Below are 27,054 nucleotides of genomic sequence, written 5' to 3'. Positions count from 1 at the left end.
GTTACCTCTGAGGTTACAAATATTGAAGATCATGAACAACAAGTACAAAGAGGGTTGGATGGTTCAGAAGCTAAAGCAATTGAAGAAAATAATGTTTCGTCGAAAGTCGACAAGTTGGGAATGTTATAACATGTACCTTTGGGGTGAGACTAGGGTGCTTAACATGATAAGGAGATTATGTTATGATTTATATTAGTCCTATGACATCCGTGTGTTATGTTTTGAAGTCAAGCGAGTTGTGGAAAAAAAGTCGCTGAAAGTCATCACAAGTTACATTCATAAGTTTTAATAAAACTTTGGGTCAAATGTAACTGCGATTTTCTCCCAATATACTTAGAGTTATGGGATGTTCCACCAAAGATCTATAAGTCTATTTTCCAATGCATTAAACCGTTTGTCAATACGACATTGGAGTAGAAAGATATGGGCATTTGTGCGATACTGCGCAAGCTGCTAGGTGACAAGTAGGTGTGTCACCTACTTGCTTAAATGAGAGCCCAAAAAATGGGCCATTTCGGGTCGTCCAAAGAGGCCTTTTAAAGGCCTATTTTCTTCATATATTAGACTTAAAATAGAGCATAATAACCAGACATAAGCTCTGCAAAAAAAATCCTCCCAAAAATTTCCCACAAACCCTAATTGATTTTCTCTCCCTTTCAAGTTCTAATTGGAGGTAAAACCTAGAGTTTGAAGAACCAAGATAGGAGCTGAGTTATCCAACAAATAAGGTGAGTTTACTGCTCTCTTTCATCCAATTTTTCTTCTATAAATTCATGGTAAGTCATTCTATACTTGTAAGAACTCACGGGACGGTGATCGGAAGCCGTGAGTTCGAGTAATTCACTTGTAGCAGACTATTTTGTGGACTGTTTTGTGTTGCTATTGGGCTGCGTGTTTTACTACTGTTTTGTGGAGTTTTGGAGGAGGAAGGGTGTGTAGAAACACCATATAAATGTAGGGTGGTTGGCTGGTCGTTCGTCATAATATTTTCGGGTCGTTTGACACTACTACGATGGTCGTTTTGTGTATGAAGAGATTGGGGTGTGTTGGGCTGTTTTGTAGTATTTGATGGTGTATATAGGGCTAGAAAATGATGTATATATGTTGTTATTGTTCTGTTCTTGTATTATTGGTGTTATCTTGAATTTGGAGGAAGTAAGGATTATAGGGGAGATGCTGCCCGTTTTAATACAAAATAAGTTTGTCGTTCGTTGTGCGATAGTTGTACCTTTCATAACTTAACGATAGTATTATTATCATTCTTGTAGATTAAGGTGCAAAGAGGTGAGTTCAACTTGGTAATTGGAAAGATTGTGATAAGGTATATTAAGGCTAAGCGCTTCCTTCATTTTGGCATGATCTCGTAGCTACATGTGTTAATAATGAGACATAAAGAGAAGTTCGTATTCATGAATTTATTCACATTATTCTAGTCTCATAAGTTAAAATATTATTCCTTATCGGGACTTCATATTCAGTTTAGTTTTGTCTTTATTCAGTCAAGAGAGCAGAGGGTCTATATATATACACAGTATTACACTATTTTCACCACCATCGAGCTATAATCGGTGGGCAGGCCCCTATTGGGCAACCTCTGATCAGATGGTAAGTTATTTATACCGAGCCTATTGTGGCCGAGTGCTTATGAGCGAGCCTAGGATGGCCGAGATACAGAGCCCAGTATGGCCGAGCACCTATGAGCGAGCCTACTACGGCTGAGCATTTACACGTACCGAGCCTTATAGGGCCGGACATTTGTTTTACTTACTATATTGAAGGAGTTTAGTCACTATCAGCAGGTAAGTATATCTCCAGATCATCTTTGACTCCCAGTTACTTTCAATTATTATATTATCAGTTCAGTTTCGATTTTCAGTTATGTTATTGCCTTACATACTCGGTACATTATTTCATACTGACGTCCCTTTTCCGGGGACGCTGCATTTCATGCATGCAGGTTCAGATAGACAGACGAGTAGACCTCCTCAGTAGGTGTTTCCAGAGTTTAGCCTGATTGGTAAGCTCCACATCCTTCGGAGTTATCGGGTCTAGGTTTTTGTGTGCATCTTATGTATGTATATATATATATAATATGGGTAGGTCGGGGCCCTATTCCAATCACAATATATCTATCAGTAGAGGCTTGTAGACATATCATGTTGGTTAGTGCAGTATGTTGGGTTTGTAGGCCTGGTATGTATAATTTGGTGGTTTGTCAGCTGTAGTAGCTATGACGGCCTTTTCAGCCTAGCTTTATATTGATGTTTAGTTAGCGCTAGTTTCCATTCAGTTTTATATTTTGCTTCGCAAATTGTCTTGCAAGGTGGCCCCATGGCCAAAGTATGACATTATATGTTCAGAGTCCCTTAGTCGCAATTTGGTACGCCAGGTTAGGTGAGGCACCGGGTGCTTGTCTCGCTCCTAGGTTCGGGGCGTGACACCGATGACTGGTAAAGACCTTACTAGGAACACCATATAAATAATGCCGCCAGATCTTCAATGCATGAACAATGGCTGCCAACTCAAATTAGTGGACTGGATAATTCTTCTCATGAGTCTTCAATTGTCGAGACGCATAGGCAATCACCCTACCTTCAAAAGTAGTCTTGAGCTTTTGAAAGCTCGACTCACACTCCTCGGTCCATATGAAAGGATCTGGTCATAGGTGCAACAATAGACGAGAAGCCCTCTACGAAACAACGATAATACCCGGCCAAACCAAGGAAACTCCGAATCTCACTAGCTAAAGACGGTCTGGGCCAACTCTGCAGCACCTCAATCTTCTTCAGATCTACCTTGATCCCCTCACTTGACACCACTTGACCCCAAAACGCCACCGAATTGAGCCAGAATTCACACTTTAAAAACTTTGCATATAACTTCTTCTCCCTCAAGGTCTGTAGCATGATCCTCAAATGCTGCTCATGATCTTCCCGACTGCGGGAGTATACCAAGATGTCATCAAAAAACACAATGATTAATGAATCAAGATAAGGCTGGAATACACTGTTCATCAGGTGCATAAATATTGTTGGGGCGTTGGTCTAACCAAATGAAATCAAGAGGAACTCGTAGTGACCATACCGAGTCTTAAAGGCAGCCTTCGGAATATTCGGATCCCAAATCTTCAACTGATGATAACCTGACCACAAATCAATCTTTGAGAACACTTTGGCACCCTGTAGCTGATCAAATAGGTCATCAATGCATGGCAATAGATACATGTTCTTCACTGTAACCTTGTTCAATTGACGATAATCAATACACATGCACATAGATCCATCCATCTTCTTCACAAACAAGACCGGAGTACCCCATGGAGAAATACTAGGATGAATGAATCTCGTATCAAGCAACTCTTGTAACTGCTCCTTTAACTCTTTCAGATCTGCTGGGGCTATACGATATGGTGGAATAGAGATATGCTGAGTGCCCGGTAACAAGTCAATACCAAAATCAATATCCCCATCGAGCGGGAGGCCAGGAAGATATGCTGGGAATATATCTAGAAAGTCTCTCACTATCAGAACTGACTCAACGGTAGGAGTGCCAGCACTAACATCCCGTAAAAAGGCTAGATAAGCATTACACCCTTCCTCAACCATCCTCTAAGCCTTTAGAAATAATATAACCCTGCTAGGAACATAATCTAATGCACCCCTCCACTCTAACCATGGTAAACCTGGCATATCCAGCGTCACAATCTTGGCGTGACAATCAAGAATAGCATGATAGGGCGACAACCAGTCCATGCACAAGATAACATCAAAGTCTATCATACTAAGTAACAACCGATCAACTCTGGTCTCAAAACCACCAATATCAACTAGAAATGACCGATACACATGGTCCACAACAATAGAAATCTCTTACAGATGTAGACACATAAATAGGAGAACTCAAGAAATCACGCGATATATCCAAATACGGAGCAAAGTAAGATGACACATATGAATAAGTGGATCCTGGATCAAATAAGACTGATGTATCTCTATGGCAAACCGCAACCATAACTAGAAGAGCATAGAATCTAGCATGGCCTCCTCCTATAGGGAAACCTCTACCCGCCCGTCCTCCATCCCTAGCTGGCTGAGCGGGTGGAATGGCAACTAGGGCAGCAATCATGGCCTGAGAAGTTTGCGGACCTAATTGAATACGTGGAGCCTGAGTAGTCTGGGAGGTGCACCCCTACTGAGTCTAGGGCAGTCTCTAACCATGTGGCGGGTATCACCAAACTCAAAACAAGATCTCGATAGGTGTGGTGGCTGGGACTGGCTCGGGCCTGGTCGGCTGGACTGACCGCTGAAGGCACCCCGTGTAGGAGGTGCACTAGACAGTGACTGAGCAAAGTGTCCAACCTGGGACCTCAATACAACTGGAGCACCACTTGAAGCTGGAAGTGCTGAATGAATTGGTCGACTCACATAGCCCCTACCATGACGGGCTGAAACTGCAGCGTGACCACCACTAAATCCCACTGTGCCCCGAGTCCTCTTGGCCTCCCTATCCTCTCTATTACGGTCTCGCATACCCTCCAACCTCCGTGCAATCTCAAGCACCTGCTGATACGAAGTGTTTGACTCCAACTTCCTAGCCACGATGAATCTAATACTTTGGTTGAGCCCCTCGATGAATCGACGGACTCGCTCTCTGACTGTAGCAACCAAGGCTGGTGCATGCCTGGATAAATCACTGAATCAGACAGCATACTACGACACTTACATAGTACCCTGGTGCAGCCGCTTAAACTCCGTGCTTCAAGCATCCCGAAAGGTCTGAGGAACAAACTCTCTGAAAACCGATTCTATGTAAGTGAAGCCGCCTCGGCTGGGCTACCCACCTCGTACGCCCGCTACCACTGAGATACCGCTCTCTTTAGTTGGAACGTAGTAAAAGCAACCCCACTCGTCTCCACAATGCCCATAGTGCAGAGAATGCAGTGACACTCTTCAAGAAAACCATGTGCATCCTCTAAAGCCAAACCATTGAAAGTAGGAGGATGGTACTTCTTGAACCTCTCGAGCATGAGCTACTCCTCCTTAGATGTTGTTTCCCTAACCACGGGCTGAACAGGAGCAACAGGCTATACCGGTATAACCACTGGGACCCGATCAACCTGGACCCGCTGCTTTGGGGTACATGCCACGGGAGTCTGTGCTCCTCCCCTAGCCTGAGATATGGCTGGTGCAAGTGGGATCAACCCCGCATGAGCTAAGGTACTAAACATGCTCATGAACTGTGCAAGGGTCTCCTGAAGTGCTGGGGTTGAAATAGGCGCCTCGAGTGTCTGACCCTTGACTGGAGCTACTGGTGGCTCCTCTGTTGCAGCTCGGGCAGGTGCTCTGGTTGTACTGCATGCTGTCCTTGTCCTCTGCCCCGGCACTTGCCTCTCGCGCTTCTAGCAGGGGGCGCAGGTGTCCTCACCATCTGTGAGAGAATAGAAAGTCAAAGATTTAGTTTTTGAAATCAACCACTTCGCATGATAAGGAATCAAAGAAGTAAAGTTTTCCTAACAGTTCTGTAGCCTCTCGAAGATAAGTACAGACGTCTCCGTACCGATCTACAAGACTCTACTAAACCTACTTATGGCTCGTAACACCTATGAACCTAGAGCTCGGATACCAACTTGTCATGACCCCATTTTCCCTCCGTAGGAAGTTGTGATGGCACCTAGTCTCAACGACTAGGTAAGACTAATATTTGACAGCAATTAAACAAATGTAAATAACAAAATAATCAACCTAGTTTGATAAACTCATATAACTACTAAAAACAAAAATCTCAACCATATAATTCCTAAGAACTATGGAACAAAGTCATAAGCACTATGGAATAACTAAAACATATGGTACATCATTGTTTGCGAGAAAATACAACAATAACTGAGAATAAGGGAAGGGGACTCCAAGGCCCATGGACGCCGAGCAGGCATACCTTAAAGTCTCCAGTAAATGCAGCTAGCAAGAAAATCTCTATCTACCCGCACGAGCTGACGTACCTGGATCTGCATAAAAAGATGTGCAGAAGCATAGTATAAGTATACCACAACGGTACCCAGCAAGTATCAAGCCTAACCTCAGTAGAGTAGTGACGACGCCAGGTCAAGACACCTCCTAGGATATGAAATAGACAATATAAAATGAAATATGGATATAAAATGGAAAGTAAGAAAGCAACTAATACGGAATGAGATGATATCATGACCTAATACCGGAAAATAACCAGTAGAAATAGCATAAAAGAAGCAACTAAAGGACTACAGTGATCATATACTGACAACAACAGATAGAACACTAAGGAATGAAACAGCAGATATATTTCCTACCAAAACACTTTGCAACATGAAATAACAGCAAGAATCACATCGAGGTACCGTCTCGTGTATAATGAAATCAAAACCGAGGTACCACCTCGTATAATCAAGAATCACAACCGAGGTATCGCCTCGAAGTCACGTTTCTTAATTTTCAATCATAATCTTTCCTTATAACGCCGCGTGAGCCTTGCATTTGAAAATAGGTTTTGAAAATAGTTTTCCCGAAATAGCTACACGCACTTTAGCCCACCTTATGACGCCGTATGGCTTCACGTAGTTCCCCTACAAGTAATCACGCACTTAAATCCCACCTTATACCACTGCATTCACATCAACCCAAGCCTTATACCACCGTATACTCATCAATATCATATCACAATAACAACTCGCACCACAAGTGCCCACATATCACAACTCGCCAATAACAACAATATCAATGTCTCCATAACAATAGTACATGGCTCCACCATAATATATACAAGAATACCAACAACAATAATGGAAGGAAAATGCTCAATAATATAGATGTTTCAACAATAACCAACATCGCCTCAACATATAAACAACTTTCACAAATTCTACACCAAATAACTTAACAATGAGAAAATAATGTATAATCACGATATTAGATTAGACTAGCTCACAATAGAGGAAATAATCTTCAATAATGAATCTCAAATAATGGGAGTCAACAAGTAAAGGGGGTAACATGAACAATTAATTCAAACAATTATAGATAACAATGAAGAGATAACATGTAACAATAAAGGGGCAACAAGTTCAACTAAAGCATGAGAGCAATTTAGCAAGTAAGATGTAGAACAAATACTAAACAAGTCAACTAAGGTATTTAAGAATAATCTAACACAATTAAGGATGATTTGACTATGAGAATTTAGAACATAATATATCATTTCAATTAAAGCACGAAAATAGTCTAAGTAGCCTAAACCAGTCAAATACTATGTACAACTTGTGTGCCCACTCGTCACCTTGCGTACTCGAATTTTACTTAGCACAATTGAATCAAACAATACCAATCCTAAGGGGTAGTTCCCCCCACACGAAGTTAGGCAAGACACTTACCTCAACTAGGCCAATTCAACACTCGAAAATAGCTTTTCCCTTAAAATCGCCCTTCACATGGCTCAAATCTAACCAAAATTGACTCAATATTATCAAACAATGCTAGGAAATTCAATTATAATAGATACAGTTAAGATTTTAAAACATTTTTCAAAAGTCAACTCGGGGCGCGCCCAGTCAAAACCCGGTAGATTCCGTCTACCCATGACCCCACAAGTTTAAATATGTGATTAGTTCCAAAATTCGAGTCCAAATCGACTCTAAAAACTCAATTTCTTATTTTTCAAAAACTTGACAAAGTTTCATTAATTTCTACTTTGATTCACATGATTTTGATGTTAAAATCTAAGATATGTTGATGAAATTTGATTAGAAATAGATTAGAATCACTTACCCAAGGTTTGTTGATGAAAACCCTCTCTCCAAATCGCCTCCTACCGAGTCTAGAGTTAAAAAATGAGAGAATAAACTCAAATATTGATGGTAGGCTATAATCTCCTATTTTAGTCACTTATTGCACTCTAATATACTGCACTTTATTCGTGTTTGAGATTTAATTGGTAGTGTTTTGCACTTATTATGTGTTTTATGCCTTGTAGGAGTGATTCCGAGCTATGTAGATGTTATGGAATGAATTCGAGCTATTTGGAGCTTTGAAATCTGAGTAAAAGCCCAAGGGATTAAGCCGAGATCATGTTCGGGGGTCGAGGACCAAGTCTGGAAGTCAAAAAACCTGATGTGTACTGTATGAACCATGGCCGGATAAACCCCTTATCAAGGAGTTCCTGAAGCTGCTCCTTTAATTCCTTCAACTCAACTGGTGCCATGCAATATGGCACCAGCTGAGTTAAAGGAATTGAAGGAGAAACTTCAGGAACTCCTTGATAAGGGGTTTATCCGTCCATGGTTCATACAGTACACATCAGGGCCTGCGCCTCTCATAAGCCTCCCACCATCTGAAGGTAGCTCCAAAAAACTGAAAAGTAGTGAACGAGACCCCACTGGTCATCAGAATACCCGCTGTCCGAAGCATCCACTCGCACTTATCCAGAAAGTCCTAAGCATCCTCTGACTCAGCAGCCGCCGTAATCGGAAGCACCTGGATCTGCACACAATTAAAGTTGGAGCCTTACTTTGAGAAAACCCTACTGTTGCAGCGCGTGGGGCACCGCGACTACCTATTTCATGCAGCCTAACAGATGTTTAGCTCTTTGGATTTTCCCAATAATGCCCCGCATGGCGCGTCGCCCCATGCGGCGCGCCTGTGCAACTTTTACAGAGTGAATGTCCTATTTCGGCAAGGAGAATGTGGTTTCATCTAGACCCGACCCGACCCTACTTGGTATAAATACATGGAAAGATGTTATTTTCTAGACTTTTGACATACATTGGACCTAAGGAGGCTAAGGAGGAGTTGGAAGAATACAAGCACAAAGATTTCATCATTCCTTCCTCACTCAAGACCCGAGTTATGATTGAATTTATGTTTTCCTATACTTTACTTATATTTTGATAAATTGCTCCATATCTATGGAGTAGTTCTCTTTATGGTTTGATGGATTTGGTGTATTGATGATTATTTGTGGATTATAACTCTAGTTTTACGTATTGAAGCATTTTGGATGATTTAATTGTTGCATCTATATTCACTAGTTCATGTAATCGAGAGAGTCATAACTTGTGATATCTTTGCATTATATTGTTGGTTGAGTTCATTAATACTTCTTAGTAATCGAAAGAGGCTAGTTGAATCATTGATTAAACCTAGTTAGGAGGGTAATCGAGAGAGGTTCTCCTAAAGACCAATCCACTACGCATTCTTGCATATCTTCACGTGCTTAAATTGGTTCATTTTGTGAGGTTAGGAGGATAATCGATAGAGGTTCTCCTAAAGACCAATCCATTACTCATTCTTGCATATCTTCACGTGCTTAAATTGGTTCATCTTGTGAGGTTAAGACTTAATCGAGAGAGGAGTTTTTGCTGAACGTTTGAACTAATAATTGAGTGAATTCGAGAGACTCACTTGAACATTATAAGTGAATTATCTAGAGTTAGAACCCAAATAATTATCTAGCACTTATCCTGTCAAAACCCTACCTTCTCCCATTGATAATCTTATTTTCTTATTCCTTGCTTCAATTGTCATTAGTCAATAACTTAAGGTTCTTAGTTAATTTTAGTTAGAAATCATATAAATATCAATTGTTGATCATCTTGGATAGCAACCAAGCTAGAAATTATGAGAACACTATTTAAATCCAATCCATGTAGATACGATATTATACTATACTATATTTGATTAGCCAGCATAATTTAGGTGTGTGTTCCGAGCTCGTCAAATTTTGGCTTCGTTGCCTGGGATTGGCAATCAATAGTGTTTGAAATAATTTGTAGTGATAATTCAGGAATTTTTATTTTTATTTTGTTGTTATTTTTCCCTTTTTACGTTTGGTATTTGTTGACTATGCACAGGTTATAGGTTTAGAGTGGCACATGACTCGAGCTTCTGCAAAAGAAGTGCTACAATATGAGCCAGAGATAGAAAAACAACAGCGACAGCTGAGGAAGAAAAGAGATCTCACCGAGACATCAGAAAAGGTTGGGCAATCCTCAACCAAAGAAACTATGGGGTCCAACAACGGGAAAAAGTTGCACGGGATGCTGAGGAAGTAGCTATTAGAGATGCACAGATTATCTATGAAGAAGAGAGGGGTCAGAGAATTGCTCAAAATTAACCCATGGCTGCAGACCAGTTCGAAAATATAGCTCCCGTGCCTGGGAGACCGCTGGGCGATTATGCTAGACCAGTGTACAATCAAGGATTATCAATTGTTAGACCACCTCCAATTGCAGCAAACAATTTCGAATTGAAGTAAGGGTTGCTTCAAACCCTTCAGAGTTATTGTGTCTTTAGAGGGAAGATGAATGAAGATCCAAATACACATCTGATGGACTTTAAGGAAATTATGAACACCTTTCAATACAATGGTGTGTCACAAGATGCAGTGTACTTAAGCACATTCCCCTTCACACTCAAAGATGATGCAAAACAGTGGCTTCGAAGCTTACCCACGGGATCGATTAGAACATGGGAGGAGATAATCAGAAAATTCCTTGATAAATATTTCTCCTCAGCTAAAACGGGCAAGCTTAGAAGAGAAATCCATAACTTCTGCCAGAAAGAGACTGGAACTGTTTTTGAAGCATGGTAGAGGTTTATAGAGATAGTTAGAAAGTGTCAACATGGTAGAATTGAATTCTGGATGCAACTCTAGGACTTTTGGGATGGATTGACACTGGCCGCATGCAGAACATTGAGCAGTGCAGCTGCAGGCCCATAGATGAAGAAGACTCCAAAGGAGATAGTTACAATTCTTGATGAGTTGTCTGAAGATGCAAACCAGTTGCCCTCTGAGAGTGCTGAAAGAAAAAGATCAACTGATGTTCACCAAGTGGATGCTAATACATTTGTGCAGGTATAGCTTGATGCTATGGCGAAATAAATATGAAAGATGACCTTAGCCTCGATATAAAATGAGCCTCATGCAGCTTGTGATATATGTGGAAGAGGACACCCTACTTATGAGTGTCAAGCCTCATCTGAGGAAGTGAATGCTATGGGAAATTACAATTTTAATGTAATGGGTCAGAGGCGCCCCTGGTTTTCATGGAGTTCACCTAGAGGTATTGCAAACGCTTGACAACAAAATAACTCTAGACCCCAGGGACCAAGAGCTCCAGCATACCAAAATTAGCAGAGGCAGAAATATCAGCCTCAACAGGCCATTCAGCCTGGTCTAGAGGATCTAATAAAGGCCTTTATTATCAAGACAGATGAGAGGCTGGACGCCCATGGAGAAGCTATCAAAGAACTGGACATATCTTTTCGAAACCTCGAGAGACAAGTGGGGACAAATTACAACAATATTATCTGAGAGGGCCGCAGGAACTCGATACTCAGAGAAATCCTAAAGAAACAGTGAATGCTATGACTCTGAGAAGTGGGCAAGTGTTGAAAGATCCTATCCCAATCCAAAATGATGTGAAACTGGAAAAAGAATGTGGGGAGCAGCTGAAGAATGATGTTCATAAAAAGAAGAAGGGTCAGATGAAAGCTGAGAAAAAAGAAGGGAGAAACTTCAAGAAAGGAGGAACATGATGAGAGTGAGCATATGTCGGCGCTACCTTTCCCTCAAAATCTATATAGAGAAAAGCTAGACAAGCAGTTTAGGAGATTTCTGAATGCTCTGAAACAGGTTCATGTAAACTTACCATTCACACAAGTGCTCTCACAAATGTCTGTTTATGCCAAATTCTTGAAGGAAATCCTTACAAAGAAGAGGAAGATAGAAAAGACCTTAGTGGTCAAGATTATAGAGCATTGCAGTGCGATATTACAAAACAAACTCCCACAAAAGTGTGGAGATCCAGGTAGTTTTACTATATCTTGCTCTGTAGGAACTATTCATTTTGATAAATCATTATGTGATTTTGGTGCCTCAATTAATTTAATGCCTCTATCTATTTACAAGAAATTGGAGAAGGAGATTGGAGAGATAAGGTCTGCACCAATATCGTTGTAGCTGGCAGACCAAACGACTTTAATACCCAAGGGGATAGTGGAAGATGTGTTAGTTCGGTAGATAAGTTCGTATTTCCTGTGGATTTTATAGTGGTGAAAATGGAGGAAAACAAGGAGGTCCCCCTTATATAGGAAGACCATTCTTAGCAACATGTAGAGCAAAATTGGATATACATGAGACAAAACTCATGCTTAGAGTGGGTGAGGAGACTGTGACTTTCAAGATGTATGTAGAAAAGGGGGCATAAAAGGAAAAACCAGTTGTGAGTGTTGAGCAGAAAGTGAAGGGCTCAAAAGAGAAGGATGCGATGAGAGAGAAAGATAAGTGTGGGGTGTACCCCAAAAGGGCTGAGAAGAAGTTGTATGCATGGATGTGTGTATTAGTTCGGGTGCGAGGAATGGAGCCCGACTTCGACTCAGACCCCGACTAGATGTTCAGGGAAGTTTCCTTTACCTTATGCTTTTTAATTATGTGTCATGGGGACATGCCACAACTTGAAGTGTGGGGTGGGGTATATTTGTATGTATGTATGTATATTAGCATTCCTTTTTGTTAGTTGTAGTAGTTGGATATAGAAACAATTATAGAAAAAAAAATATAATTTTTAAAACTTTCGATTTTTCCCGACGATGGATATCATCGACATGTTTCTTGAGGGATTAAAATCGAAAGGAAAAGACAAAATGACTTTGTTTTATAAGGTAGTGTAATAATTTCCCCTTGGTTTTTCTTTGTGCCGCGGTTCTTTTCCAAGGGTTTTGTTTGAACCGGGTGTAGTTAGTTTTTTTTAGGAGTAGGAAACTTTGGGTTGTGATTTGAGTTGAAAGCAATATCTCTTGACTTTATTATGCCTTGAGAATAGTAAGTGCTTTAGCTGTGACACTTAGGCTCAATTATTTACTCTTATATAAGTACCTTAAATTGTATGATCTTAACTTTTCTTAACTGCATTGACTAGAGTATCATGATTGTCCGATCCTGAGTGAGTTATGTGCCTTGTGTGAGTGAGGTCTTGTGTTATTCTGTGCATTGCATTTGATGTCTATAACTTTCCTCGTGTGTTTGCAAAGCGAAATAGTAGTTTTATTTAGTCTTTGAAGTGATATAGACATTTATTTGTTGAGCCAATGATATGTTTACCCACCTAAGTGTTATGTATCTTAGTTAACCCCATTGAGCCTGTAATCCTGTTTTTTTGGCAACCACATTTCAAGCCTTGCCCATTTGTTTGAATTGACCATCTATTTGAACCTCGTACCTCTCGTGAGCACTTGAATTTGTTATGAACTTTGTAAAAGTTGAAGTGTGGGGTGATTGGTTTGGCTTTTGAGTGGAACTATTGAAATAAGGATAAGGGTGCAATGTTTTGAAAATGTAAGAGTCACTTGAATTGAAAAATAAAAGAAAAATATAAGTGTATGATTGTGAAAAAATTATTCCTTGATAGTGGTTACTTGATGTAATTGTGCTTAATGAAGTAGGGAGTTAATGTATATTGATGTGAAGGTGGAGTTATGGTTTGACATAAGTTTGGGGTTTTGAATGGTTAATTGTATGTATTAAAGTGCTTAGGGAGATGTAGTCACTCTTATATCCAAATGTATCCTACCCATCCTGCAGCCTACATTACAACCAATTAAAGTCCTACTTGATCCTTGACTGAATGAGCTCAATTAGTAGAGTAGCACACTACGAGCAAGTCTATGGTACGTCTTTTGTGGCATATGATGAGTTCCTAATTGTTCTGAAATTTTATTGTGTGTGGAACTATTCTCTATTGTTGTGTGAGGGCACTTGAGTCATGATGGAAAGGTAATGTCGTTGACCTCTATGTTAGAGTAAGTGAGCGAGTTGTGAAAAATGTGTGGTGCTTGTGAGTCACATCTTGAGGCGAGGATGTTACGGTATTGTGCTTATTCTATTTTAAATATTCTTGGTTTGATGAGTTATGAGAGATGTTGAAAAAGGTCGTGTCTATATGAAGTGTAGTTTGATTGCTCGAGGACGAGCAATGGTTTAAGTTTGGGGTGTTGATGGTAGGCTATAATCTTGTGTTTTAGTCACTTATTGCACTCTAATTCACCGCACTTTATTCGTGTTTGAGCTTTAATTGGTAGTGTTTTGCACTTATTGTGTGTTTTCATTGTAGGAGTGATACTGATCTATGTAGATGTTATGGAATGAATTCAAGCTATTTGGACCTTTGAAGCCTGAGTAAAATCCCAAGGGATTAAGCCGGGATCGTGTTCGAGGGTCGAGGACCAAGTCTAGAAATCAAAAATTTAAGTTGGAGCCGTACTCTGAGAAAACCCCACTACCGCGGTGCGTGGGGCGCCACAGCTACCTATTTCCTGCTGCCTGACCGATGTTTAGCTCTCTAGATTTTCCCACTAATGCCCCACATGGCGCCTCGCCCCATGTGGTATGCCTGTGTAATTTTTACTGAGTGAATTACATGCTTGGAGTAAAATGATGAAATTCAAAGAAATAGCTGAGAAAAATATAACTTTGAAGGTTTAAGGTTGGGGATGCAGCTTTTTGTAGAATAATTAGATAGCGAAAGGAACATTGGCTAACTAATTATCTTCCCTTCCTAGATGTAACAAAGACAAGATGGAAGACTATGGATAATGGAATATCCAGAAGCTATTTAAAATTTGGTCAATGGATACTGTTGCACCCTATTTTGTACTAGTCAAGACATGATTCAACTTGTGATTTCTCTGTTGTTAAAGTAAGAGAGTCGTCACCAAATATTTAAAGGTATACTAGGGTACCTATTTAATTATTAAGTTATATCCTTTATAGGTCTACAAACTGGTGAGATTATGGGTAAGGGTTTTTTTTCTTCTTAGGGGAAGATATTAGGCACCCCTTGAAATCTACCTGAGCTAACTCTATAGGACTTAGACTAATATTTTAAGGACCTAGTTATTTACACTATGCTTTGATTATCACTAAGGTTGGGCTCATTATATACTAAAGGAAATGTGTGTGAGACTTAAGAAGGGGATGGGATTACAAAAGAGTTATTGGGGGCTATGAGAATTTTTGAAAGTAGTTTATATTTTAAAGCTTGAATTATTAAGTTAGGAAGAGTGATTATTTTTGAAGAATAGATTCTAAAGTAATCTTAAGGGTTGTTTGTAAGAAATATGATTCTTAAATGTACCTTGGTTTTCAAAAATCTGAAGAAGCGAGTCTTTGGAAATTCATTTGAGACTGTGCGTTACTGCTGTTTCCCTTTTATGAAAAAATTTGATTTCATTCCCAGTTGGTAAAAAGTCAGTGAATCTTTTCCTAATTTTCTTTGAAAACTAGCGGCCATTCTGATTAAAGACCTGAGTTTCAAAAACCTTAAATAAGAGTGAGTGTAGCAGGTTGGAATTAAACGGAGGCGGAGAATCAATTACTAACTATTTCCTTTTAAATCCTACATTAATTAAGGTTTTCCTAATTATTTATGTAATATTAAAGCATAAAAGAAAAATGCATAATCTAATATATGAGTGTTAATACATGATAATGAAAATGCAATAAGATAGCGAAGGCAATAAGAAAAAATAATTAAGGCAGTAAACTAAGCTATGGAAATAATGGGCAGTAATGAAAGGAGTAAGGGAGAAGACTAGACTCTGAAAAATGGACCTCAATAAGGTAGGCCCAGCAATATGAGAGGTGCGGCTATAGAAGGACTGGACTTTCCAAAGATGTAACAAGGCTGGTTTGGGCCTGAATTCCTTAGGGATTTCGGTGTAACGACCCGGCCGGTCGTTTTGAGTGTATTAGCCCCAATCCTCTATTTACTGCTTTTCCCGTATCTGTTTCTGCTAATGTGACTTGTCGGGAGGTCTTGTTTTTTGGTTTCTTTGGGACACTTAATCCCTAAAACGGAAGCTTAGGTCTTAGGAGTTTGGCCGTAGTCAGAATTGTGTGAAGACGACTCCAGAATGGAGTTTTGTCGATTTTGTTACCTCCATTGGGTGATTTTGGACTTAGGAGCGTGTTCGGACTATGAATCTGAGGTCTGTAGCTAATTTAGGCTTGAAATGGCGAAAGTCGAATTTTTGGGAAGTTTGACCGGGGGGTTGACTTTTTGATATCGGGGTCGGATTCCGATTCTGAAAGTTGGAGTAGAATGTTGAATATGGCTTGTGTGCAACATTTGAGGTCAATCGAACGTGGTTTAGTTAGTTTTAGCATCATTTGTGGAATTTGAAAGCTTAGAAGTTCTTTAGGCTTGAATCTAGTTGTAATTGGTGTTTTGATGTTGTTTTGAGTGATTCGAAGGATCGACTAAGTCCGTATAATATTTTGGGATTGTTGATAGATTTGGTTGAGGTCCCGGGGACTTCGAGGGTGTTTCGGATGCTTAACGGTTTGAATTTAGACTTAGGCAAATGGGTGAAGTTTTCTGATATATGGTGGTTTCGCACCTGTGGTGGGGAGACCGCAGGTGCGTACTCGCATGTGCGGGTGAAGGAGCGCAGAAGCGGGAGTTGAGGAGATGGCCAGGGGTCGCAGGTGTGAGGACATTTCCGCATCTGCGAGCCTTCAGATGTGCTCGAAGCTCCGCAGATGCGGAGAGTGAGATGGAGGGGAAGATCGCAGGAGATGACCTTTGTCCGCAGGTGCGACCACTTGCTCACAGATGCGGGCCCAGTCCCTTAAGACATTTCTGCACTTGTGAGGGAAATTTCGCAGGTGCGACAGTAGGTCCGCAGATGCGGAAGAACTGGGCAGAAAAATAGGATTTCGAGGGTTTGATTCCCATTTCGATTTTGGGACTTTGAGAGCTCGGTGTGAGGCGATATTTTGAGGTTTCTTCAAGAAGATTGTTGGGGTAAGTAATTCTAACTCAGATTGGACTATATTTCATGAATCTATTGTTATTTTCATTATCTAATTAGGGATTTGAGTTGTAAATTTGGGGAAAATGGTAGAAACTTCATAGGCTAAAATTTTGAGTTTTGGAAGGTGAATTGAGGCTGGATTCGAGTAATTCTTGTATGGTTGGACTCGTTAGTGGACGGGTGTTCATATTTTGTGACTTTTGTCGGATTTCGAGACATGGGCTCGGGGCCCGATTTGAGCCTATTTCGGATTTTGGCTTATAATTTTGTGTTTTTCTTGTGGAATTGATCTTTTGGCCTATATTAATTATATCCTACTGCTTGTGGCTAGATTCAGGGCGTTTGGAGATTGATTCGAGAGGCAAAGTCATTGCGGAGTAGGATTTTGCGCGGTTTGAGGTTAGTAACAGTTTTAAATCTGGTCCTGAGGGTATGAAACCCCAGATTTTGGTATGATGTGATTATTTTGGAGGTGACGCATATGCTAGGTGATGGGCGTGTGGCCGTGCACCATGGGGGATTGGACTTGGTCCTTCCCGTGAGACTGTAAAGTCGAATAGCTTATTGTTAATTACATGTTCCTCTGTCTTCTAGAAATTTGACTACCATTCATATTAGAAACCATGCTTAGGCCATATGTTATCACTGTTGGGACCCGCAGCAGTCTTGTACTTGTTGATTAACTGCTATTTGTTGTCTTGAACTCAGTCACAATGTTACTTGTGAGTCATATCTCTGTTTTCTTTTGTTTTCTTGTTGACACTTGTTATTATCTCTTTTTGGCTGATTTGTATGATTTCTCAAAGCCCGAGAGGGCTGGAGAGGTTAGTGACTGAGATAGGGCCTGAGTGCCAAGCTGTGAGCTATGTGAGGGTATATGGATCGGGTTGCACGCCGCAACAAGCCTTATGGCTATTTATGGACTGTGGATCGGGTTGCACGCCGCAACAAGCCTTATGGCTATTTATGGACTGTGGATCGGGTTGCACGCCACAACAAGCCTTGATGCACTTAGTTGCTATCTGTCATTTTTGTGAAATTTCTGAAAGATTCTATTTTCGGATTACCTACACTTTAACTGTATAAAAATAATTTGACTTAAACTGCCAGATTTGAAAGCATGTCTATTATTTGCTGGAATTATTGAAAATGAACTGTATTTTTATAGCTCGTCACTACCTTCTTAGTTCCTTATTTATTTTTATTACTTACTGAGTTGGTTGTACTCACGCTATACCCTGCACTTCGTGTGCAAATCCAGGTGTTCCCGGTCGTAGCGGGTGTTGATATTTGAGCAGCTGATTCCGGAGACTATCAAGGTAGTTGCATGGCGTTCGCAGGCCTTGTCTCTCCTTAATTATCTTATTCTCATTTAAGTTCTTACTCCTTAGATGCTGTATTAGGCTGCTTCTGGTATAGATGCTCATGTACTCAGTGACACCTCGATGTCGGGCTATTTTTCTGCACTTATGCTATTGTGTTTTACCCCGTTTTTATGAAAAACTCCGATCATTTTAAATGTCTTAATTCATTTCTGTTAAATGTTGAAAGTGTTTTGGAAATATCGGCTTGCCTAGTATTACGATAGGCGCCATCACGACGGGTTAGGTTTTAGGTCGTGACAAGTTGGTATCAGAGCCTAGGTTACATAGGTCTCACGAGTTATGAGCAGGTTTAGTAGAGTCTTGCGGATCAGTACAGAGACGTCAGTACTTATCTTCGAGAGGCTGCCGAACCCTTAGGAAATTTCACAATCTTAAATTCTTGTCATGCAAATCTTTTGATTCTGGTAACTAAATTTATGTTGTTCTAATTCTCTCACATATGGTGAGGACGCATACTACGGGGTAGGATGGACAGCCACTAGTACCACCAGTCAGGGTCGCGAGGGGGCGAGGTCGCGGTAGAGGCCATGGTAGGGGCAGAGGTGCAGCTCGCACTGTAACTAGGGCAGCACCTGCAGATCCATCGGCCACCCCAGTTCAGGAGCAGGTCCAGTTGTGGACGAGCCTGTGGGACCAGCTCAGGCACCACTTGTGCCTATTGTGATTCCAGGCCTTCAGGAGGCCTTAGCTCAGATCCTGACCGCATGTACCAGTCTTGCTCAGGCGGTCTCTGTTCCGGCCGTAGCAGCCACTTCTCAGGCCGGGGGAGGTGCTCATACTCCCGTCGCTCGCACACTAGAGCAGGTGGTACAGGGATTCCAGTCACCGAGGGCACCACCAGCCCAGCCAGTTGCAGCTGCTCTGGACTATGTAGTTCCTATCATGGTAGATGATGAGCAGCGTATATTGGAGAGGTTTGGGAGACTCTATACTCCATCTTTCAGTGGTACCGAGGGAGAGGATGCACAGGGCTTCTTATACAGGTGTTAGAGGATATTCCGTACATCAGGCATTCTAGAGATCAATGGGGTCTCGTTCACTACTTTTCAGTTCTCTGGGGCTTCCTTCAGTTGGTGGGAGGCTTACAAGAGGCGTAGGCCGGTCGGGGCAGCACCCCTTACATGGCAGTAGTTCTCCGGTCTATTCCTAGAGAAGTTTGTGCCACAGTCCCGCAGAGAGGAGGTGCGCAGGCAGTTCAAGCAGCTTCGTCAGGGTGATATGTCCGTGACGCAGTATGAGATGAGATTTTCATAGTTGTCCCGCCATGCTATCTGGTTAGTTCCCACAGACATGGAGAGGATCATGATGTTCATAGATGGCTTCACTTTTCAGTTGTGATTGCTTATGACTAGAGAGAGAGTGTCTGGTACTAATTTTGATGAGGTTGTCAACATTGCTCGTCAGATTGAGATGGTTCGCCCAGGAGCGGGTCAAGAGGGAGGCCAAGAGGCCTCGTGGTCAGGGTGGATTTAGCGGTGTTCCTTCTGGGGGTCAGTTCCACCATGATAGAGGTCGTCCTTTCTGAGATGCTCAGACGGCTCGCCCAGTTCACCGTGGTGCACCATTTGGCCATGGTTCACATAGTTATCAGCAGGGCCATTATCTCTTAGTGCTCTCCCAGCTCAGAGTTCGTCCCGTGCTCCATCAGGTCAGGGCTCGTCTATGCCAGGTCCTTCTACCAGTTATCCCGGTGCTCGGGGCTCCCTTTAGTCCCCAGTACCAGCACCGAGGAGTTGCTCTGAGTGTGGAGAGATTGGTCACATGAGGAGGCAGTGTCCCCGCCTAGTGGGAGGTCTAGCTCAGCAGAGGATCCAGTCTATGACATCAGCACCAGTTTCTTCACCACCCGCTCAGCCAGCTCAGGGTGGAGCCCAGTCAGCTAGGGGCTGCTCGAAAGGGGGAGGCCGATAAGGGGGCGGCCAGACCCGTTTCTATGCCCTTCCTGCCAGACCAGATACCATTGCTTCGGATGCTGTGATTACATGTATTGTCTCACTTTGCCATAGAGATGCCTATGTATTATTTGACCCTAGTTCCACTTATTCATATGTGTCCTCGTATTTTGCTCATTTTTTGGATATGCCACGTGAGTCTCTAGTTTCATCTCTTCATGTATCTACCCCGGTGAGCGATACTATTATTGTGGACCGTGTATATCGGTCATGTGTGGTAACTATTGGGGGTCTGGAGACCAGAGTGGATCTTTTGCTGCATAGTATGGTCGATTTTGATATGATATTGGGTATGGATTGGTTGTCTCCATGTCATGCTATTTTAGATTCTCACGCTAAGACCGTGAAGTTAGCGATGCCGGGGTTGCCGAGAGTTGAGTGGAGCAGTTCTATAGACTATGTTCCCAGTAGAGTGATTTCATACTAGAAGGCTCAGCGGATGGTTGAGAAGGGTTGTCTATCCTATTTGGATTTTGTGGGGGATGTTAGTGCAAAGGTCCCTGCTATTGATTTTGTTCCTGTGGTGTGTGATTTCCCGGAGGTGATTCCTGCAGACCTGCCGGGCATGCCGCCTGACAGGGACATTGACTTCGGTATTGATTTGGTGCCGGGCACTCAGCCCATTTCTATTCCACCGTATCGTATAGAACCGGCGGAGTTGAAGGAACAGCTTCAGGAGTACCTTGATAAGGGGTTTATTCGGTCTAGCGTGTCACCATGGGGTACACTAGTTCTATTTGTAAAGAAGAAGGATGTTACTATAAGAATGTGCATTGATTACAGGGAGTTGAACAAGGTCACAATCAAGAACAAGCATATTGACGATTTGTTTGACCGGTTTCGGGGAGCGATGGTGTTCTCCAAGATTGATTTGAGTTTAGGGTATCACTAGCTGAAGATTCTGGAGATATTCTTAAGACAGCCTTTAGGACCCGATATGGCCATTATAAGTTCCTTGTGATGTCTTTTGGGCTTACCAACGCCCTAGCAGCGTTCATGCATATGATGAACAGTGTGTTTCAGTCTTATCTTGACTCGTTCGTTATTGTATTCATTGATGACATCCTGGTGTACTTTCGTATCCAGGAGGAGCATGCCCAACATTTGAGTATTGTGTTATAGCGGTTGAGGGAGGAGAAGCTTTATGCAAAGTTCTCCAAGTGTGAGTTTTGGCTTAGTTCAGTGGCATTCTTGGGATACGTGGTGTCCAGTGAGGGTATTCAGGTAGACCCGAAGAAGATAGAGACGGTTCAAAGTTGCCCCAGATCGTCCTCAGCTACAGAGATTCGGAGTTTTCTTGGTTTGGCTGGTTATTACCGTCATTTTGTGGAGGGCTTCTCATCTATTGCATCACCCTTGACTAAATTGACCCAAAAGGGTGCTCCTTTCAGGTGGTCGAAGGAGTGCGAGGAGAGCTTTTAGAAGCTCAAGACTGCTTTGACCACAGCTCTAGTTCTAGTTCTGCCATCAGCTTCTGGTTCTTACACAGTGTATTGTGATGCCTCGCGGATCGGTATTGGGTGTGTTATGATGCAGGAGGGTAGAGTGATCGCTTATGCTTCGCGCCAGTTTAAGCCTCATGAGAAGAACTATCATGTCCATGACCTTGAATTAGCAGCTATTGTTCATGCCTTGAAGATTTGGCGACACTATTTGTACGGGGTCCATTGTGAGATTTACACTGATCATCAGAGTTTGCAGTATCTGTTCAAACAGAAGGATCTTAACTTGCATCAGCGGAGGTGGTTGGAGCTTCTTAAGGACTATGATATCACTATTTTATACCATCCCGGGAAGGCCAATGTGGTGGCCGATGCCTTGAGTTGCCGGGTGGAGAGTTTGGGGAGCTTAGCATATCTTCCAGCAGCAGAGAGGCCATTGGCATTGGATGTTCAGGCCTTAGCCAGCTAGTTTTTTAGATTGGATATTTCTGAGCCGAGTCGAGTATTGGCTTGTGTGGTCTCTCAATCTTCTCTTTATGATCGTATCTGGTAGCGTCAGTATGATGACCCCCATCTGCTTGTCCTTAAGGACACGGTCCAGCACGATGATGCTAAGAATGTCACTATTAGGGATGATGGTGCATTGAGTATGCAGGGCAGGCTATGTGTGCCCAATGTAGACAGGTTGCGTGAGCTGATTCTCCAAAAGGCTCACAGTTCGCGTATTCTATTCATCTGGGTGCCGTGAAGATATATCAGGACTTGAGACATCATTACCGGTGGAGGAGAATGAAGAAGAACATAGTGGAGTATGTAGCTCGGTTCCTAAATTGCTAGCAGGTGAAGTATGAGCATCAGCAACCAGGTGGGTTGCTTCAAAAGTTAGAGATTCCGGAGTGGAAATGGGAGCAGATCACTATGGATTTTGTTGTTGGGCTTCCACGAACTCAGCGGAAGTTTGATGTGGTTTGGGTGATTGTGGACCGGCTGACCAAGTCAGCTCATTTCATTCCTGTGATGACTACCTATTCTTCCGAGCAGCTGACTCGAGTGTATATCAGCAAGATCGTTAGGCTTCATAGTGTACCGGTATCTATCATCTCTGACCGGGGTACGTAGTTTACATCACGGTTCTGGAGGGCCGTACAGCATGAGTTGGGTACTCGAGTGGAGTAGAGCACAACAATTCACCCTCAGACGGACGGACAGTCGGAGCGCACTATTCAGATATTAAAGGATATGTTATGTGCGTGTGTGATGGATTTTGGGGGTTCATGGGATCAGTTCTTGCCCCTAGTGGAGTTTGCCTACAACAACAGTTATCAATCGAGCATCCAAATGGCACCGTATGAGGCTATGTATTGTAGGCAGTGTAGGTCTCAAGTGGGCTGGTTCGAGCCGGACGAGGCTAGATTATTGGGTACAGACTTGGTTCAAGATGCTCTAGAGAAGGTTAAGGTGATTCAGGATAGGCTACACAGAGCCCAGTCCAGACAAAAGAGTTATGCGGATCGGAAGGTTCACGATGTTGTATTTATGGTTGGAGAGTGGGTCTTGCTCCGGGTGTCACCCATGAAGGGTGTTTTGAGGTTCAGAAGGAAGGGCAAGCTGAACTCGAGGTTTATCGGTCCATTTGAGGTATTGAGACATGTTGGAGAGGTTGCTTATGAGCTTGCCTTTCCTCCCAGTCTAGCGGGAGTTCATCCAGTATTCCATGTTTCTATGCTCCGGATGTATCACGGCGATCCGTCTCACGTGTTGGATTTCAACTCAGTCCAGTTGGACAAGGATTTATCTTAAGTTGAAGAGTCAGTGGCGATCTTAGATAGGCAGGTTCGAAAGCTGAGGTCGAGGAATATTGCTTCTGTGAAGGTTCAGTGGAGGGGTTAGCCGGTCGAGGAGGCGACTTGGGAGACCGAGCATGATATGCGCAGCCATTATCCTTATCTTTTCACCACTTCAGGTATGTCTCTATGCTCATTCGAGGACGAACGATTGTTTTAAGAGGGGAAGGATGTAACGACCCAGCCGGTCATTTTGACTGTATTAGCCCCTTTCCCATATTAACTGCTTTCCCCGTATCTGTTTCTTCTTATGTGACTTGTCGGGAGGTCTTGTTTTTGGTTTCGGAGTGTTTTAGGACACTTAGTTCCTAAAACGGAAGCTTAAGTCTTAAGAGTTTGACCGTAGTCGGAATTGTGTAAAGACGAATGCGGAATGGAGTTCTGTCGGTTCTGTTAGCTCCGTTGGGTGATTTTGGACTTAGGAGCGTGTTTGGACTGTGAATCTGAGGTCTGTGGCTAATTTAGGCTTGAAATGTCGAAAGTTAAATTTTTGGAAAGTTTGACCGGGGGGTTGACTTTTTGATATCGGGGTCGGATTCCGATTCCGAAAGTTAGAGTAGGTCCATAATGTTGTACATGACTTGTGTGCAAAATTTGATGTCAATCGGATGTGGTTTGGTATGATTCAGCATCGTTTGTAGAATTTGGAAATTTCGAAGTTCATTAAGTTTGGATTTGAGGGTTATTCGTGTTTTTGTTGTTGTTTGACGTGTTTTGTGGGATCGACTAAGTTTGTATGGTATTTTAGGACTTGTTGGTAGATTTGGTTGAGGTCCTAGGGGCCTCAGAGGTGTTTCGGATGCTTAGCAATTTGAATTTGGATTTAGGCAAATGGCTGAAGTTTTCTGATATCTGGTGGTTTCTCACCTACGGTGGGGAGACCGCACGTGCGTACTCGCACGTGCGGGTGAAGGAGCGCAGAAGTGTGAGGACATTTCTGCATTTGCGAGCCTTCAGATGTGCTCGAAGTTCCGCAGATGCGAAGAGTGAGATGGAGGGGAAGATCGCAGGAGCGAACCTTTGTCCGTAAGTGCGCACACACAGGTGCGACCACTTGCTCGCAGATGCGGACCTAGTCCCTTAAGTCATTTTCGCACCTGCGAGGGAAATTCCGCAGGTGCGACAGTAGGTATGCAGATGCGGAAAAACTGTGCAGAAAAATAGGATTTCGAGGGTTTGATTACCATTTCGATTTTGGGACTTTGAGAGCTCGGTGTGAGGCGATATTTTGATGTTTCTTCAAGAAGATTATTAAAGTAAGTAATTCTAGCCGGATTGGACTATATTTCATGAATCTATTACTATTTTCATCATCTAATTAGGGATTTGAGTTATAAATTTGGGAAAAAATAGTAGAAACTTCATAGGCTAAAATTTTGAGTTTTGGAAGGTGATTTGAGGTTGTATTCGAGTAATTCTTGTATGGTTGGACTCGTTAGTGGATGGGTGTTCATATTTTGTGACTTTTGTCGGATTTCGAGACGGGGGCCCGGGGGCCAAATTGAGCCAATTTCGGATTTTTGCTTATAATTTTGTGTTTTTCCTGTGGAATTGATTCTTTAAGCCTATATTAATTATATCGTACTGCTTGTGGCTAGATTCGGGACGTTTGGAGATTGATTCAAGAGGCAAAGTCATTGCGGAGTAGGATTTTGCGCGGTTTGAGGTAAGTAACAGTTTTAAATCTGGTCCTGAGGGTATGAAACCCTGGATTTTGGTATGATGTGATTATTTTGGAGGTGATGCACATGCTAGGTGACAGGTGTGTGGGCGTGTACCGTGGGGGATTGGGACTTGGTCCGTCCCGTGAGACTGTAAAGTCGAATAGCTTATTATTAATTACATGTTCCTCTGTCTTCTAGAAATTTGATTGCCATTCATGTTAGAAACCATGCTTAGGCCATATGTTATCACTGTTGGGACCCGCAGCGGTCTAGTACTTATTGATTAACCGCTATTTGCTGTCTTGAACTCTGTCACAGTGTTACTTGTGAGTCATATCTCTGTTTCCTTTTATTTTCTTGTTGACACTTGTTATTATCTCTTTTGGCTGATTTGTATGATTTCTGAAAGCCCGAGAGGGCTGGAGAGGTTAGTGACTGAGATAGGGCCTGAGTGCCGAGTTGTGATCTATGTGAGGGTATATAGATTTGGTTGCACGCCGTACCAACCCTTATGGCTATTTATGGACTATGGATCAGGTTGCACGCTGCAACAAGACTTATGGCTATTTATGGACTGTGGATCGGGTTGCCACAACAAGCCTTATGGCTATTTATGGACTGTGGATCGAGTTGCACGCCACAACAAGCCTTATGGCTACTTATATGATTGGGTCGGGCTGCACGCCGCAGCGATATAGCGCTTGGGCTGAAAGGATCCCCTCCTGAGTCTGCACACCCCCAGTGAGCGCAGGTACCTTTTGAGTGTGAGTACTGAGGGCTGAGAGCCAAGTGATTGAGCTGTTGTGACGAGTTGAGTGACTGTTGCCCAGAGAGGCTATACTTGTTTTTCATTTGTTGAGGCACTTAGTTGCTATCTGTCATTGTTGTGAAATTTCTGAAAGTTTCTATATCAGGATTACCTGCACTTTAACGGTATAAAATTGATTTGACTTAAACTGCCGGATTTGAAAGCATGTCTATTATTTGCTGGAATTATTGAAAATAAACTGTATTTGTATAGCTCGTCACTACCTTCCAGTTCCTTATTTATTTTTATTACTTACTAAGTTGGTTATACTCACACTACACCCTGCACTTCGTATGTAAATCCAAGTGTTCCCGGTCATAGCGGGTGTTGATATTTGAGAAGCTGATTCCGGAGACTATCAAGGTAGTTGCATGACGTTCGCAGGCCTTGGCTCTCCTTCATTATCTTATTCGCATTTCAGTTCTTACTCCTTAGATGTTGTATTAGACTGCTTCTGGTATAGATGCTCATATACTCAGTGACACTCCGATGTCGGGCTATTTTTCTGCACTTATGCTATTGGGTTTTACCCCTTTTTTAAGTAAAACTCTAATCATTTTAAATGTCTTAATTCATTTATGTTAAATGTTGAAAGTGTTTTGGAAATGTCGGCTTGCCTAGTATCACGATAGGCGCCATCACGACGGGTTAGGTTATGGGTCGTGACATTCGGAAGGACCAAATGTGTACATGTCCGAAAGAAATAAAGAAGGTTATTAGAAATGTACTTCATGTTCTCAGTATACTCTAATGCACATAACAGGTCACATTCTAATATACATGACAGGTATACAAATAGATAATTAAAACAAGGAAATGATTAATATTGTGGGAAGTTATATATTAATGTGGTGGTTTTACTTAGCAAATAATTTACGTTGGAAACCTTTCGTTGTCATTAAATATTAAACCCTTAGAAAACTAAATGTGTCAATGAATTAAGAACTATGGAGGAAGCTCCACTCAAGGTTGATGCTCCTTATGGATCCTCGACACTTCAAAATTTCCAAGGGACTCAAGGCCCAGGGCAATGCTTGTGCCGGGGAGGGCATCCCAATCTAGAGTCGAACTCCGCTCCCTGCTTAAACACTAACGACATATTTTTCTTACGGGTCTGA

General features: G+C 42.2%; 1 non-coding gene across 1 annotated transcript; it reads right to left on the bottom strand.

Moving 5' to 3' along the window:
* Positions 1–10,551: 10,551 nt before the first annotated feature.
* LOC142180438 (small nucleolar RNA R71) lies at positions 10,552–10,658 on the bottom strand. Its single transcript, XR_012709063.1, has one exon. It is a non-coding gene; the product is annotated as a small nucleolar RNA R71 (small nucleolar RNA).
* Between the last annotated feature and the right edge of the window lie 16,396 nt (positions 10,659–27,054).

This window comes from Nicotiana tabacum, chromosome 4 (genome assembly GCF_000715075.1).
Source record: "Nicotiana tabacum cultivar K326 chromosome 4, ASM71507v2, whole genome shotgun sequence".
In the NCBI taxonomy this organism is placed as follows: Eukaryota; Viridiplantae; Streptophyta; class Magnoliopsida; order Solanales; family Solanaceae; genus Nicotiana; species Nicotiana tabacum.
Note: the sequence above shows the minus strand (reverse complement) of the source record. Positions and strands in the feature narration are given on the sequence as shown.